A 15,461-nucleotide genomic window follows, 5' to 3' on the forward strand; every position below is an offset into this window, starting at 1 on the left:
AGATGCCAGTATTTCCTTACTTGTCCACTTACTGCCATCAAAATAAACTCTGCTCCAAGATTCTACATGTTAATAGTGATTAACTTCTCTATGTATTTTGGGGACATCTGGCATGCTTTATTATTAGATCAATTTTATTGAATTGGTCGTTAGGTGCTGCTTTCTTTGAATATATAGTAGAGCAGTGACTTGAAATATTAGGTTAAATAAAAGAAAATACAATGGGGTCATTAAGTCTGTTAATCTTAGAGTAAATATTTTCACCACACATTTATTCTAAAACTATCACTTGGCTGAAGACAAACTTTCTGGTTAAGCATTTGTTTCGTGTACACTATACATCAAAGCAGATAGTTTCTTTCATTCTCAAAAACGGGATAATACCTACCTAAGCACATAGTGCATTTAAAAAAAGACATAAAACTAAGAAGAAAATACCTACTTCAAACAGTTGCTAATACAATGCTATGTACCTAGAATAAAGAATAATTTTTAGGAATAAAGCTAAAACCATTATTTAGTAAGTAATTTCACTAGAAATTCTCATTTTTCTCCTTCCACCCAGGTCTCAACAATGAAACAAGAAAGTAGAAGATTATTTTACCAAATATTTTGGTTAGAACAATTCTGTGAAACTTGAGTCATATAAACAAGACTTCTTGGATTTAACACAGAAAGCAAATGAAGAGAACTTAGAAAATTTAGTTAAACAATATATAATTTTATCAGCTATGATTTGAAATCCATTATTCTGGCTGGGATTTACTTTTAATTCTAAAATAACTAATTCTGATTCTCAATGGAAAGCATATGTACTATATAAAATGACAAAATTTTCGTATATAAGCTCAATTGTATTATTTCCACATTTCTGCTATTTTCTGTGACTAAGAAGACAATGTAGCATTTCACTGTTATGCAGTTTGTACTTCTTAGCTTTAAAATATTAGATTAGGGTATTACTGCTGAAAAAAAAAAAAAAGAATCATGCTAATCATCTCCTGTATTTACTGAATGGAACTATCCTGATTCTATTATGCTTAATGTTTCACAAGAAAGTGAAACAAGAAAGAATCATGCATACTTTTTTTTCCCTATTGATTTGTGAAAACTGAAACATTTGAACTGTTTTGGACAAAAATGAATTATATTACACAATAATAAACATTTAAGAAACATATTAAATAATTAATTTAAAGGAATTGTGGTAAAAAATCACTATATAACAAACTCCTAATAAAAATGGTTATGTTATGTTATGTTATGTTATGTTATTTATTTATTTATTTATAAAATAGAGATGGGGTTTCTCAATGTTGCCCAGACTGGTCTCAAACTCCTGGGCTCAACTAATCTGTCCCCCTTGACCTTCCAAAGTGCTGGGATTACAGACGTGGTGGCCCATGGACCTGGCCAAAAACAGTTATTGTAATACTTTTTTTGAAAGCTTAACTAAGATGCTCAGATATTGGTTTCCAAACACCATTCTACAATAAAAGGAACATAGGTTTCTTGAAGAAGTTGATTCCAGGAGCAGGGTGAAAATAAATAAATGAAATAAATAAATCTAGAACATATTGTGATTCTAGAAAGTAAGGAAGTGTTTAAAAAATGACAGTTTATCAGCAGAACACAAGAGCTAATCCAAATGAATTCCTAATAGCCAAAGATCAAAAAATTTGAACAACAAAATACATGGTGGTAGGAGCATGTTAACCCGTAGAATAAAATAAATATCCATGAGGCCATACTAATAGAATTTTTTAAAGTATTTGCATGAGTGAAAAGGACTGAGTCTTTATTATGGAAGAAGTACAATTAATAAATGCAAGAGGAAAAAATAAAATGTGAAATTCCCATTAGGCAAACACCACAGTAATAAGTGTAAGGACAGATGGATACTAAAATTAGTGAGTAAAATTTTGCAGAGAAACAGGATAATCATAGTCTGAAAGTATTTTCCCCAAGCTACTCATTACTTCACATGGAAAGATAGTAGCTTTATGGTGAACAAACGTGGTAGGTATCACCTTAACAAAAGGGAGATTATTGATAATGACATATCAATGTAATAAATCCCTTATATGAAGAAATTAATACACAATACTCTCTTTGTGATAATCTGGACAAAAATGTATCAACTCATTCTGATAATAAGAATATCAGGGAAATAATTTATAAACATACCAAAAAATAATTGAACAGCACTCTTTAAAAGTATCATCACTCAAGTAAAGTAAAGACAGAACTATAATAGAGTGGAAGAAACCGTGGGGAAATAACAGCTGAATGCAATATGGGAGCCTGGAGATTACTAGGAACAAAACTGAGGAAAACTGAAAGTCTGTTTAGGTAAAAGTATTGAATTGGCATTAGTTTCCTTGTTTCGTCAATTATACTATGATCATATAACACGTTCACTTTAGGGGAAGCTGAGTGAAGGAATATTCTGTAGTTTTATAACTTTTCTGTGAATCAAAAATCAGTTCAAAATAAAATTTAACAGGCCTGTTATATTTCAAGAATGAAATGAAACACCTGTAAAACCAATAAATTCAATAGAATAAAATTCCAAAAGAATAAGTGGGAGAAATTAAAGTGCAGTAAATATGTGGAGTGCAGTCATTGAGACAGATCACACGCATGAAAAAAGGGAGTGGTAAGTAAAGTAAATGAGAGGTTATTAGATTTAGAAGTGCATGGTTATTCAAAATGTAGAAAATAAAAAAGTTAAAAAACTAAAATGTATCCAATTAAAAGTTTGAATTGTTTAATATAACACTGTATTTAGTTACTAAAGCTCTGTATAAATGTTCATTTCATTTTCACTATCATTCAGATGAAAAAACTTAGGAACTGAACAATATTATATTAAAATTTACATAGAGATAAAATGACAGAATAGCTAAATAACTTTTTAAAGTTTTATTGAGGAACAACTTACACACTATAAAATTCACCTATTGCAAGAGTGCTAGTCAATAATTTTTACTGAAGTTATGAAGTTGTGTCCTCATCACCGTAATTCAGTTTTAGAACATTTTCAATATCCCAGGAAGTCCCCTCACACCCTATGCTTCCCACAGACCCAGGCAATTCACTGATTCACTTCCTATCTCTATAGATTTGCTGTTCTAAAAATATTGTATAAATGGAACCATACAACCTGTAGTCTTTTGTGTCTAGCTGCTTTCAGTTGACACGCTTTTGAGATTCATCCATGTAGTTGCTTGTATCAGGAGTTTTTACTTTTTATTGTAAAATAATATTCCATTGTATGAGTGTATATCACATTTTGTTTATTCACCCATTTGTGTGTAATATGATTGTGTCCAGTTTGGGCTACTATGAATAATGCTGTCGTGAACATTTGTGTGCAAGTCTCTGTCAAGATATATGTTTTCTTTTCTCTAGGGTAGGGGTTGCCTGAATTATGTTTTAAGAAACTGACAAGTTCTTTTCAGGATGGCTACAGACTTTTATATTTCCACCAACAAGGTATGAGGATTCTGTTTTTGGTTTTGTTTTTTGTTTGTTTGTTTTTTGCTTTTTTTTTTTTTTTTCATCCTCACCAAAACTTGGAATTTTTAATTCTTTTGGCAGCCATTCTAGTGGGTGTGTAGTGGTCTTTCATCATGGTTGGTTTTCATTTGCATTTCCTAATGAGAAATGATGGTGGTCATCTTTTCACGTGCTTACCATCATATATATTCTTTGGTGAAATGTCTATTCAAATTTTCTTCCTTTTAAAAATTTGTCTTCTATCTTTTGTTGCCTTTGTTTTAAAGTTTTAAGTCATCTTTATACATTTTCTATGCAAATCTGTCTGATCTGTGATTTGCTCATAGTTGTTCTCAGTCTGTAACGTGCATTTATATTTTGTAATATCTTTTGAAAACCAAAAACTTTTGCTTTTGATAAAGTTCAAGTTTTTGTTTCCTTTCATTAAACATGCATTTGGTGTCATATATAAGAACCTCACCTTATCCAAGGTCACAAATAATTTGCAGTATTTTTTGTACAAGTTTTATAGATTTAGCACTTATAGTTGAATCTAAAATACATTTTGAGTTATTTTTTGTTAATCGCTTGAGGTCAGGATCAAAGCTGATATTTTTGTGTAAGAATATACACTTTTCCCAGCACAACATTTTGAAAAAACTATCCCTTTACTTATTGACATATCTTTGTCAACAATTAATTGACTAGAAAATAAGGACTTATTTCTAAACTTTTATTCTAATTCTGTAGCATGTACATTTATCTTTATGTTACTATCATCTTACATTTTTTACTTTAACTCTGTAGCGAATTTTGGAATAAGGCACTGTACATTATCTAACTTTAAATATAATTGTTTTCTAAATTTTATTTTGAAATTTTTTCCTGCTAATACAGTATAAACTTTTTGGGGGTGTGGGTTCTGTGGCTCACACCTGTAATCACAGCACTTTGGGAGGCCGAGGTGGGTGGATCATTTGAGGTCAGGAGATCAAGACAAGCCTGGCCTACAGGGCGAAACTCTTTCTTTACTAAAAACACAAAAGAATTGCCAGGCATGGTGATGCATGCCTGTAATCCCAGTTACTCAGAAGGCTGAGGCAGGAATCACTTGAACCTGGGAGGCAGAGGTTGCAGTGAGCCAAGATCGTGCCTTTGCACTCCAGCATGGGTGACAGAGCCAGATTCCGTCTAAAACGAACAAGCAAACAAAAATAATATAAAACATTTTTTATATTGATCTTTTTTTTTCCATGGCACGTTGCTAGATATAATTAGTTGTGGTAGCTTTTATTGTTTCCTTTTGATTTACAAAATGCAGGATCATAGTGCATGTGAGAAAATAGCTATACTTCCTCCTTTCTAATCTGTATGACTTGTTTCTTTTTATTATTATTATTTTTCTTTCTTCCCTCCTCTGTCTCCCTTCCTCTCTCCCTCCTTTTTTTTCCTTTTGCTTTCTTGCACTTTATGGAATTTACAGGTCAATGTTGAATGAAACTACTGTTGAGCTATCCTTGTTTCCTACACCCCAATCTTAGGAGGAAAACATTTTGTCTTTTACCAGTTAGTATGCTGTAAGCTGTCGGCTTTTCATAAATGACCTTTATTGGGTTAAAAAAGTTTCTTTTAATTTCTAGGATGTGGAGGATTTTCTTTGTCAAGAATAGGTGTTGAATTTAGTCAAATGATACTTCTGTGTTATTGAGGTGATCATGCACCTTTTGTCTCTAGTCTTTTAATATGGCATATTACATTATTTGTTTTTTTGGATGTCAAACCAGTCTTGAATTCCCGAGATAAATTCCATTTGGACATGGTTTATTATCCTTTTTATATGTGTCTGGACTTGGTTACCTAATATTTTCTTAAGGATTTTTGCAAATATAATCTTGAGTAATAATAGTCTGTAGGTTTCCATGCTCATGACATCTTTGGCTGACTTTGGTGTCAGATAATAATGGCCTCATCGAGTAAGTTAGAAAGTGTTCTTTCCTAACATTTTAAAAAGTATTTGTGTAAGATTGGTATTATTTTATCTTTGGATATGTGATTAAATTTTCTAGTGAACTATTTAAGCTTGAGCTTTTCTTTGTGGGGAAATGTTTGATTCTTATTTTGTTACTTTTTACTGGTCTATTCAGATTATCTATTTTTCTTAAGTCAATTATAGAAATTTATATCTTTTACAAATTTGTCTATTTTAGTTTGTCTAATTAACACAACACAGAATTGACAAATTCCTTGAAATTTATATTATTTTCTTCTAATCCTTTTAATTTCTGTGGATTCATTAGTATAGTGATGTCTCTACTTTGATTCTTAATTTTTATAGTCTGGGCCTTCATTTTTTGCAGGGAGGGAGGACTGACAGAGAAAACTAGAGCATAACAGAAGTTAAAACAGTAAAACCAAATTTTAACCAAGAACTATTGCAATAGGACAAAGGAGATCTCAGTATAGAACTGGGCTCAATTCAAAATACAGTGTAGACAAGTGGAAATGTATAGTCAAGGAACAAGATGGAGTTCAGTGGGTAGAAAATTACAAAAAGGAAACATCAGGATTAAGGAGAGAGTCAGATGAAACAGACTTAATAGGACTCTTGCTGAAGGCAGGTCAGGGTGATGAAATATCACCTGTAGGATGTTGCGAGGTAAGGGAATTGATCAGACATTGAGGGTGGGAGATTCTAACAAAATAAATTTAACAATCTGTACTTTTTGACAAAAATTTGTATCTATCTAGATTTAATGTAATATTAAATGTATAAGGTTAGAAAACCTCTGCCATTTTGCTACCTTGTTTTGTGATTGTTAAATAATGTTTTATTTTACAATTGTTATTCCTCCATTATTGTTTTCTTAGTAATTTTTACAAAGTTATTTTCTTAGTAGTAACTCTAGGGATTGCAATATGGATCTTAATTTATTACAATAAACTCCAGATTAATAACAAGTAAATTCTGGAAATAGACAGCGACTTTTCTCCAGTATAGTTTCATTTCTTTTTTGCTTTTGCACTATTTCCATACATATTTCATTTGTGCATGCAATAAACCCAACAATTCAGTGTTATATTTTGGGCTTTTATAATATTTTCTTTATTGAGAAGGAAAGAAAAGTCTGTGTTTTCAGTTTTTCATATTTATTCACATGTTTGCCATTTTCAGCACTCTATCACTCTATTTTTTCTATAGATTTGAGCTAGGATCAGGTGTCATATCCTTTAAGCCTGAAAGACTTCCTTTAATATATTTTAAGGCATGTCTGCTAGCAGTAAATTCACTTAATCTTTATCTCTGAATATGATTTTTGTTTTCATTTTTGATGGGAAGTTTTATTAGATATATATCCTAAGTTGACAGGATTTTTTTGTTTGTTTTATTTTTGCTTTCAGCACTATGAAAAAGGCTTGTCACTGCCTTCTGTATTCCATTGTTCTGATGAGAAGTTAACCATTAATCATATTCTTGGGGTTTTGTACATGATTAATCATTTTTCTCTTGTTGATTTAAAGAATTTTTTTGTCTTTTAGTAGTTTGACTCTGATATGTCTAGATGTAGAACTCTCATCCCATGTGAAGATATTTGAGCTTCTTGGCTCTCTGTAGATTAATGTTTATAACATATTAGAAGAGTTTTACTTAGGTCATTATTTTTTCAAATAGATTTTCTCTACACTTTTCCTGGAGCTCCTACTCCATGCATATTAGTTTTCTTTGGAAACCATTCCACTATTTTGATGACAGAAGGACTTCATAGTTACCCTTCCATTAAAAAATACATTAATTACAAAAACATTATCATAATAAATGTGAAAGAAATACAAATCCTTGGGAGGCCAAGGTGGGCGGATCACAAGGTCAGGAGATCGAGACCACAGTGAAACCCCGTCTCTACTAAAAATACAAAATATTAGCCGGGCGCGGTGGCAGGCGCCTGTAGTCCCAGCTACTCGGGAAACTGAGGCAGAAGAATGGCGTGAACCCAGGAGGCAGAGCTTGCAGTGAGCCGAGATCACGCCACTGCACTATAGCCTGGGTGGCAGAGCGAGACTCTGTCTCAAAAAAAAAAAAGAAAAAGAAATACAAATCCTGAAAGGATGAACATAATAAATAGTTGTGTGAACCAGCTGAGTGTCTCTTGGTTAATTAGTACTCATCTGCCTGTATTCAGGTCAAATCCATTCTTAGTATAGGTTGGAGACCACTGTCAAGTGCTGTCATATACTTTTTCTTATTAGAAGATATCAGAATTTGTCATTAAATCATAAATTTTGTAATATCCTAACATGTTGCTGTCTTACAAGAACATAAATTTCAAAAAAAGAGAGACTGTATCTCATTTTTTATTGATGTACCTTTGTCATCTAACAGAAGACCTCACACTAGGAGATTCCCTGTAAACATTAATTAACTGACTGCATAGAAACATATGCAACGTAAATAGCATAACCATCTACATTTATGTAATTCTTTAAGTTTCAAAACATGCTAAGTACAATATTTTCTTTAAATTTCAGAATTACCATGTAATGGTGAGCGCACTTATTCCCATTTTATAACTGAGCAAGTTGTGTCTCTTAAAAATAGATGGGCACAAACTAGTATTAAAAAGGGAGAAAAGGAGTTTTGCAATTAATGTTCATCCTCAGTTTTCTAATACTTGCTACTCAAAGGTTTGTCCTCAGACCTAAAACACTGGTGTTACCTGGCTTCTTGAAAATCCAAAGCCCCAGACAAGTTTCCTCCTCAAATCCACTAAATAAAAGTCTGCATTTTAAAAACATTCCCAGGTGATTTGAATGCATATAAGCTTTGACGAGTATGTTTTTTGTTTTGTTTTTCGAGACAGTGTCTCACGTTGTCACTCAAGCTAGAGTGTAGCGGTGCAATCACAGCTCATTGCAGCCTCAACCTCCTGGGCTCAAATGATCCACCACAGCCTCCTGAATATCCGAGACTACCAGCACACACTACCATGCTTAATTTTTTTAAAAAAATTTTAGAGATGAGGTCTCGCTATGTTGCCCAGGCTTCTTTAGCACTCCTGGGTTCAAGTGATCATCCGTTTCAGCCTCTCAAAGTGCCAGGATTGCAGGCATTAGCTACTGTGCCTGGCCTGACAAGTATGTTTTAAGGCATGTTATTCTGATCATTTTGATGAGTGCAGTGAAGGATGTAGCTATGGTTGGCAAGGGTGGGTACAGAGCTAAATTACTGTGTATAAATAAGAGAGAGGAGGGACAGAAAGGATCAGACAAGGATTAGGAAATGTAAGACCTGTAAAGGAAAGAAAGATAAGAGACTGTGGTTTCACATCACTGGCCATCAGAGAAATGCAAATCAAAACCACAATGAGATACCATCTCACACCAGTTAGAATGGCAATCATTAAAAAGTCAGGAAACAACAGGTGCTGGAGAGGATGTGGAGAAATAGGAACACTTTTACACTGTTGGTGGGATTGTAAAGTAGTTCAACCATTATGGAAAACAGTATAGCGATTCCTCAAGGATCTAGAACTAGAAGTACCATATGACCCAGCCATCCCATTACTGGGTATATACCCAAAGGATTATAAATTATGCTGCTACAAAGACACATGCACACGTATGTTTATTGCAGCACTATTCACAATAGCAAAGACTTGGAATCAACCCAAATGTCCATCAGTGACAGATTGGATTAAGAAAATGTGGCACATATACACCATGGAATACTATGCAGCCATCAAAAAGGATGAGTTTGTGTCCTTTGTAGGAACATGGATGCAGCTGGAAACCATCATTCTTAGCAAACTATCACAAGAACAGAAAACCAAACACCGCATGTTCTCACTCATAGGTGGGAACTGAACAATGAGATCACCTGGACTCAGGAAGGGGAACATCACACACCGGGGCCTATCATGGGGAGGGGGGCGGGGGGAGGGATTGCATTGGGAGTTATACCTGATGTAAATGACGAGTTGATGGGTGCAGCACACCAACATGGCACAAGTATACATATGTAACAAACCTGCACGTTATGCACATGTACCCTACAACTTAAAGTATAATAATAATAAATAAATTAAAAAAAAAAAAAAAGAGACTGTGGTTTCAAAATGATGACTGAAAACTGAGAAAAGATGTCTACATAGACTTTCTTAATTAAAAATTTCAGTGTTGTATAATGTAAATTCTCTCTTCATGTCCATTATAAAAGCTCCAATAAAATACATATTATTTATACTTACGAGGAATACCAAAACAATAGCAACCATAGTGAGAGTAGTTTTTTTTTTGTTTGGTGCATTTGTTGATAATTTTTGGCTGAATTGTATGCTACCAATTATTTTATTCACAAAACAGTAGGTTCCTTGAAAAGAAGGTACAGGAGGCAAATGAAATAATATAATAATATGCATAAAATGTTTTAAGCAGAGCAGAAGGTACTAGATGAAAGCATAGTATTATAATGATAATACTCATGAATCACCATAATTATGAGTGAAACTGCTTATTAATATTTTTATAGAACAATCCATAGAAAGGTGTGAATAGAAGAATTTAAGTCTTGTGGACATTTTCTAATTGAATTTTTAATATTACCTTTTCACTGCCAACTACTGTGGAGTTATACAAGAGCATAAAAACTCAGAAAAATGTAAGACAAAAATATACTGCAATGAAGATAAGAAGCAGTTTACTCATGAATATGGTAGGTACAAACAGTGTTCCTTATGAGTTTGCATATAATATTTTATAGGCAAGGAAACCAGTATTCAGTTACAGTTCTGTTCAGAAAGCCTTATGAGTTCTACACTATGGGGAGCAGGAAATGTGTGTGTGATAGAGTCTCTTCCTTCAAATATCCTAGACTCTCCAGACCACATATTTACTATTGTGAATGTTATTCTTTTAGAGAAATTGTTCAGGAATGCTGTTTACTTAGATCAACATAAATACTGTTTCTTTTAAATGAATATATAGATAATTCACCTCCAAAACACAGGTTCTTAGTGTATTAGTCATGTATTCAAGATGCTCTTTTAAATTAATGATAGAAAACCTAATAATTAAAGAGAAAATATTAATGGATTATATCATTATAAATTGTAAGGTTAGAGATGCTTTTAAGCAAAGCAGGAGCCTGCCTTAAAAACATTGCCATCAGAACTATGTCTGTCTTTTCCACTCACTTTTATCTCTGCTTCCTAGTTTTCCTTTACTCTTAGGCAGACTTTTACTATATGACAGTAATTAGCTAGCATGTTCTTTGGCACCCAGAAACTTCAGCAGCAGAGGGACCCTCTCCCAGCATCCATACTTCCAAAATTGAGGCTGACTGCTGCACTTGAGTTATATGCCCACTCCTAGATCAAGCACTGAATCCAAAGATGTGGAGTATTGTCACTGGGTCTCCCAAGGCAGGAGAGTTGGAAACTGTGTAACTGACAACCAGTGCAGATTTGAAAGCAAACTGGTGATTTCCTACCAGAAGGTGTGAGAGAGATGAAAGACAGACAAGGGAAGCAAATCCTTTAGGGAATATGTTTTTATAATACTTCCCATTGCTATCTGAGATAACAAATGTGCAAAATTCTAATTCATCTTGAAATAGTGGTGTCTATAAATGAACATGTACAATACATTTGTCTTGAAAAATAAATGTACTTTATGAGGAGTGTGTTTGCACCATGATTTCAATTAGTTCTGAGGAAATAGAAGTTTTATTCAGCAAAGTATTTTGTTCTTGGGTAAGATTAATTTTATATTTTCCTTACTGAAACCAATGATAGAAAACTAGTGAAACTGCACAGTGATCTCAAACCTTAGTAATGTTACAACCATGCCTAGTACCTGAATATCCTCCTTTATCCTTCTCAACAAAAAGTTGCTAAGCTGTACTTTGCTGAATTTGAAGTCGTCACATGACAGTTTAATCAACTCTTCTGTTTCCTTTGCCAAGAAGCCATCTGGCAGTGTGTCTTTTTCACTGAAAATGTGTCCCTGATCCAATTTTCATTTGTTACCCTGTCGAGAAAGCATTCTTTCCAATGGGGAACTAAATTTTAGTACTGTTCTTTTATGCCAACATTAAGGATGAATTTTCACTTTATTTTCAATCAGGAAATTTTTTTAAGGTTACGGAATGATTGGCAATTATTTTTTCCTACTTTTGTATGTTCTGCTGATGTTGCTCTCTCGCTACTTTTGTTTTGTCATGAACATTCAAAGGCAGGCTCTTTAGTTCTAGTATGCTGGCATCTCTTTCTTTCATTATGGTGTGTGCACAAGTCAGTTAAGTAGACTCAGCTTTACAGACAATGCAGCTATAAAGAAATGACTGTGATAAAAATAAAATAAAAGTGCATGTCAGCATAGGCTTTCAAAAGGATAATTAAGATTTCTAGAAATATTTATTTCAGAAAGATAGATAAAATTTTCAAAATGTTCTCTCTTTCCATCCTATTGTCCAAAAATATGACCAAACTATAATTGATTTGTTCTTCTAACCAAGTCAAACATCTTTTCATAACTATCTTGGGTTATAACAGGCATTTTGTGATATTCTGAGTTAGGTCATATGAAATAGAATTAATTAATACAACAAAATATGTAAAGTTCCTGATTATTTGTTTAACTCTAAGAAGAGAGGTGACCACAGAAATGAACCAGAGACAGTATTAAAAATAGGAAAAAAGAAAGTTAGATCGATAGAGTATTATTTTAAAAGTTTGTGGTTTGCTACATGAAAAAAAAAATGGCTAATGCTTAGTAAATGCAAATAAGTCAAATTGCCTGGAAAAGATTTTTCTTCCTAGACCTGACAAACTTATATTTCTCAGGCAAGTACCTCCTCTGCTGTAAAACCTTTATTAACCCTTCGTTTTACCACTGTATATGTCTCTATCACAACATTTAGCACACCGTGTTGCTATTATATGTTTAAGATCCTATGACCTATCAAGATTTGAACTTCTATGGTTTAAAGTCTTTGTCTTGCTTTTTGTGCTAATGCCTAGCATGGTGGTTATCACGTAATATGCAATGAGTGAACACAATGATGAGTAAATTAATAAAAGACAGCTTTCTTATAGGCTTTCAAAGAACAACAACAAAACCATAGTCACTTAGAACAGAAGAGGAGAGAAATAAGAGTTAATCTAAAATCTCAGAAATATGTACTCATATAAACAGCCTGAGAGATCTGCAGCATTTGTTTTTTAAAAAAAAAAAAAAAGCACAAGTGCCATAATTACAAGCCATCCATTGTCTAAAAAAATGTGAAAGAATTTGAGAAATGGCAGTTTACACTTGGTTTACTAGAGAGGATGAAAAGTTAATACACAAAATGAGCCAAACAATAAAATACGGAGTTAAAACTGTTTGCAGCAGTTTTCAGGGAATCAAAGATGCCAGTTAGATTAACCAGCCCAAAGAAGAAGGAAGAGACAAACTAAACATTTAAATTAAAGTAAATAAGATGCTCCTTGTATAGAATATTAACTAAAACCTTCAGAAGAAATAGTCATTAGATCATTTAAAACTTGGGGGGAAAAAAGAATGTTTACTGACACTAAGAAAAATTCTATTACTGGTTTCTGGATAAAAGACCAATTTTATGTGAAAGATTATACAAGAATTGTAGTTGACTTAAAGCTAAGACCAACTGTTTAATTTATGGGGGAAATTGGCTATTTCTAAAGTAATATATTTTGTTTCAAAAGTCCCATTAAAAAAAGGAGTATGGGGGAAGGGAGGTGGGCAAGATGGCTAATTAGAGGCAGCTGCTGTCCATGGCGCTCAAAGAGAGGAACAAAAGGGGTGAATAAATACAGCAACTTCATCTGAAATATCCAAGTACTCACATTGGGACTGATCAGGTAAACAACTCAACCCATGGAGAAAGAAGAAAAGCAGGATAGGGCAAGGCCCACCCAGGAGCTACGTGGAGCCAAGGGAATCCTCACCGCCAGCCAAGGGAAGCAATGGTTGAATGTGTGACTCCAGGAAACCGGCTTCTCCCATGGGTCTTTGCAACCCTCGGATCAGGAGAGCCCCTGGTGAGCCCACCGAACTAGAGCCTTTGGTCTGACACACAGAGCTATGTGGAGTCTCGGCATTGCAGCTGCTCGGGCACACATAGAGACCCCAGCCCTGGGATCCCCAACAAAGGTGACTGCAACTCAGGCAAGGCAGGAGGTCCATACATACCAATAGCAAGGGGACTGAATCCAGAGGGCAGAGCAGCCTTGGTCTGCAGGCCCCACAGCACCTCAGATATAATACCCGTTGGCTTGAAATTCCAGCCAGCCAGCCAGCCAGCCAGCCACCAGCAACAGAATGGAGCCTGTCTGGGACATTTCTCCTCACTGGATGGGACCTCCCAAGCTGAGACCTCTAGCCATCACCACCTGCCCATATTCTATAGACAGAGCTCTGATCTCTCCCTAGGATGGGTTGCCTGGGAGGAGGGGTGGATCACCACCTTGTTTGTTTGGATGACTCAGACATTCCACTTTGCAGGCTTTGGAGAGTCCTAGCTGACCTGGGCTGAGGCAGTTCCCCAGCACAGCAAAGCTGTTTTGTCACGGCATGACCAAGCTGCTTCTTTAAAGTGGACCTGGATGCATTCCTCCTCGCTGGGCAGGTCCTCCCAGCCAGGGCCTCCAGCTACCCCTGAACATCTTCTATGGCTGACAGAGCTCTAATATCTCCTTGGGATAGAGTGCCTGGGGAATGCGGCAGGCTGCCATCTTTGCTGTTTGGGCATCTCAGCCAGTCCCGCCTGTGGGCCTTGGGGAGCCCAACCTCATCAGGGCTGAAAGGATTGCCAACACAGCACAGCGGTTCTACCAAAATGCAGACAGACTGCTTCTTTAAGCGGGTCCCTAATCCCATTTCTCCTGACTGGGTTAGAATCCTTCCCAACCGAGATCTCCAGGCGCCTCCTACAGGCCTGTTTGGGCCAACAACAGATCAGTACTCCCTGGGTTGGAGCTTCACGAGGAAGGGCCAGGCTGCCATCTTTGCGGTTTCACAGCCCTGGTGATACCTCAAGGTATGGGAAAAACCAAGGTGACTAGGGTCTGGAGCAGACCCCCAGCAAGAAACAAAGAGACAAACAACAGCAACAAAACACACACACGCAGACACACACACACACACACAGAAACCTACCCAAAGGTCAGCAACCTCAAAGATCAAAGGTACATAAGCCCACAAAGATGCAGTAGAAAAAGCACAAAAACGTCTCTACTAAAAAATACAAAAAGCTAGCCAGGTGAGGTGGCGGGCGCCTGTAGTCCCAGCTACTCGGGAGGCTGAGGCAGGAGAATGGCGTGAACCCGGGAGGCGGAGCTTGCAGTGAGCTGAGATCCGGCCACTGCACTCCAGCCCGGGTGACAGAGCGAGACTCCGTCTCAAAAAAAAAAAAAAAAAAAAAAAAAAAGAAAAAGCATAAAAATGCTGAAAATTCAAAAAAGCCAGAGTGCCCCCTTTCCTCTATATGACTGCCACACCTCTCCAGCAAGGGTTTAGAACTGGGCTGAGGCTAAGATGACTGAAATGACAGAAGTAGGCTTCAGAATGTGGATAAGAATGAACCTCGCTGAGCTAAAGTAGCATGTTGTAACACAATGCAAAGAAGCAAAGAATCATGATTAAACAATACAGGAGCTGACAGCCAAAATAGCCAGTATAAGGAGAAACATAACTGACCTGATAGAGCTGAAAAAATATACTACAAGAACTTCACAATGCAATCACAAGCATTACTAGCAGAATAAACCAAATGGAGGAAAGAATCTCAGAGCTTGAAGACTGTCTATCTGAAATAAGAAAGGCAGATAAGAATAGAGAAAAAAAATGAATGAAAAGGAATGACCAAAACCTCCAAGAAATATGGGATTATGTAAGGAGACTGAATCTATGATTGATTGGGGTATCTGAAAAAGATGGGGAGAATG

This window comes from Macaca fascicularis, chromosome 3, assembly GCF_037993035.2.
Source record: "Macaca fascicularis isolate 582-1 chromosome 3, T2T-MFA8v1.1".
In the NCBI taxonomy this organism is placed as follows: domain Eukaryota; kingdom Metazoa; phylum Chordata; class Mammalia; order Primates; family Cercopithecidae; genus Macaca; species Macaca fascicularis.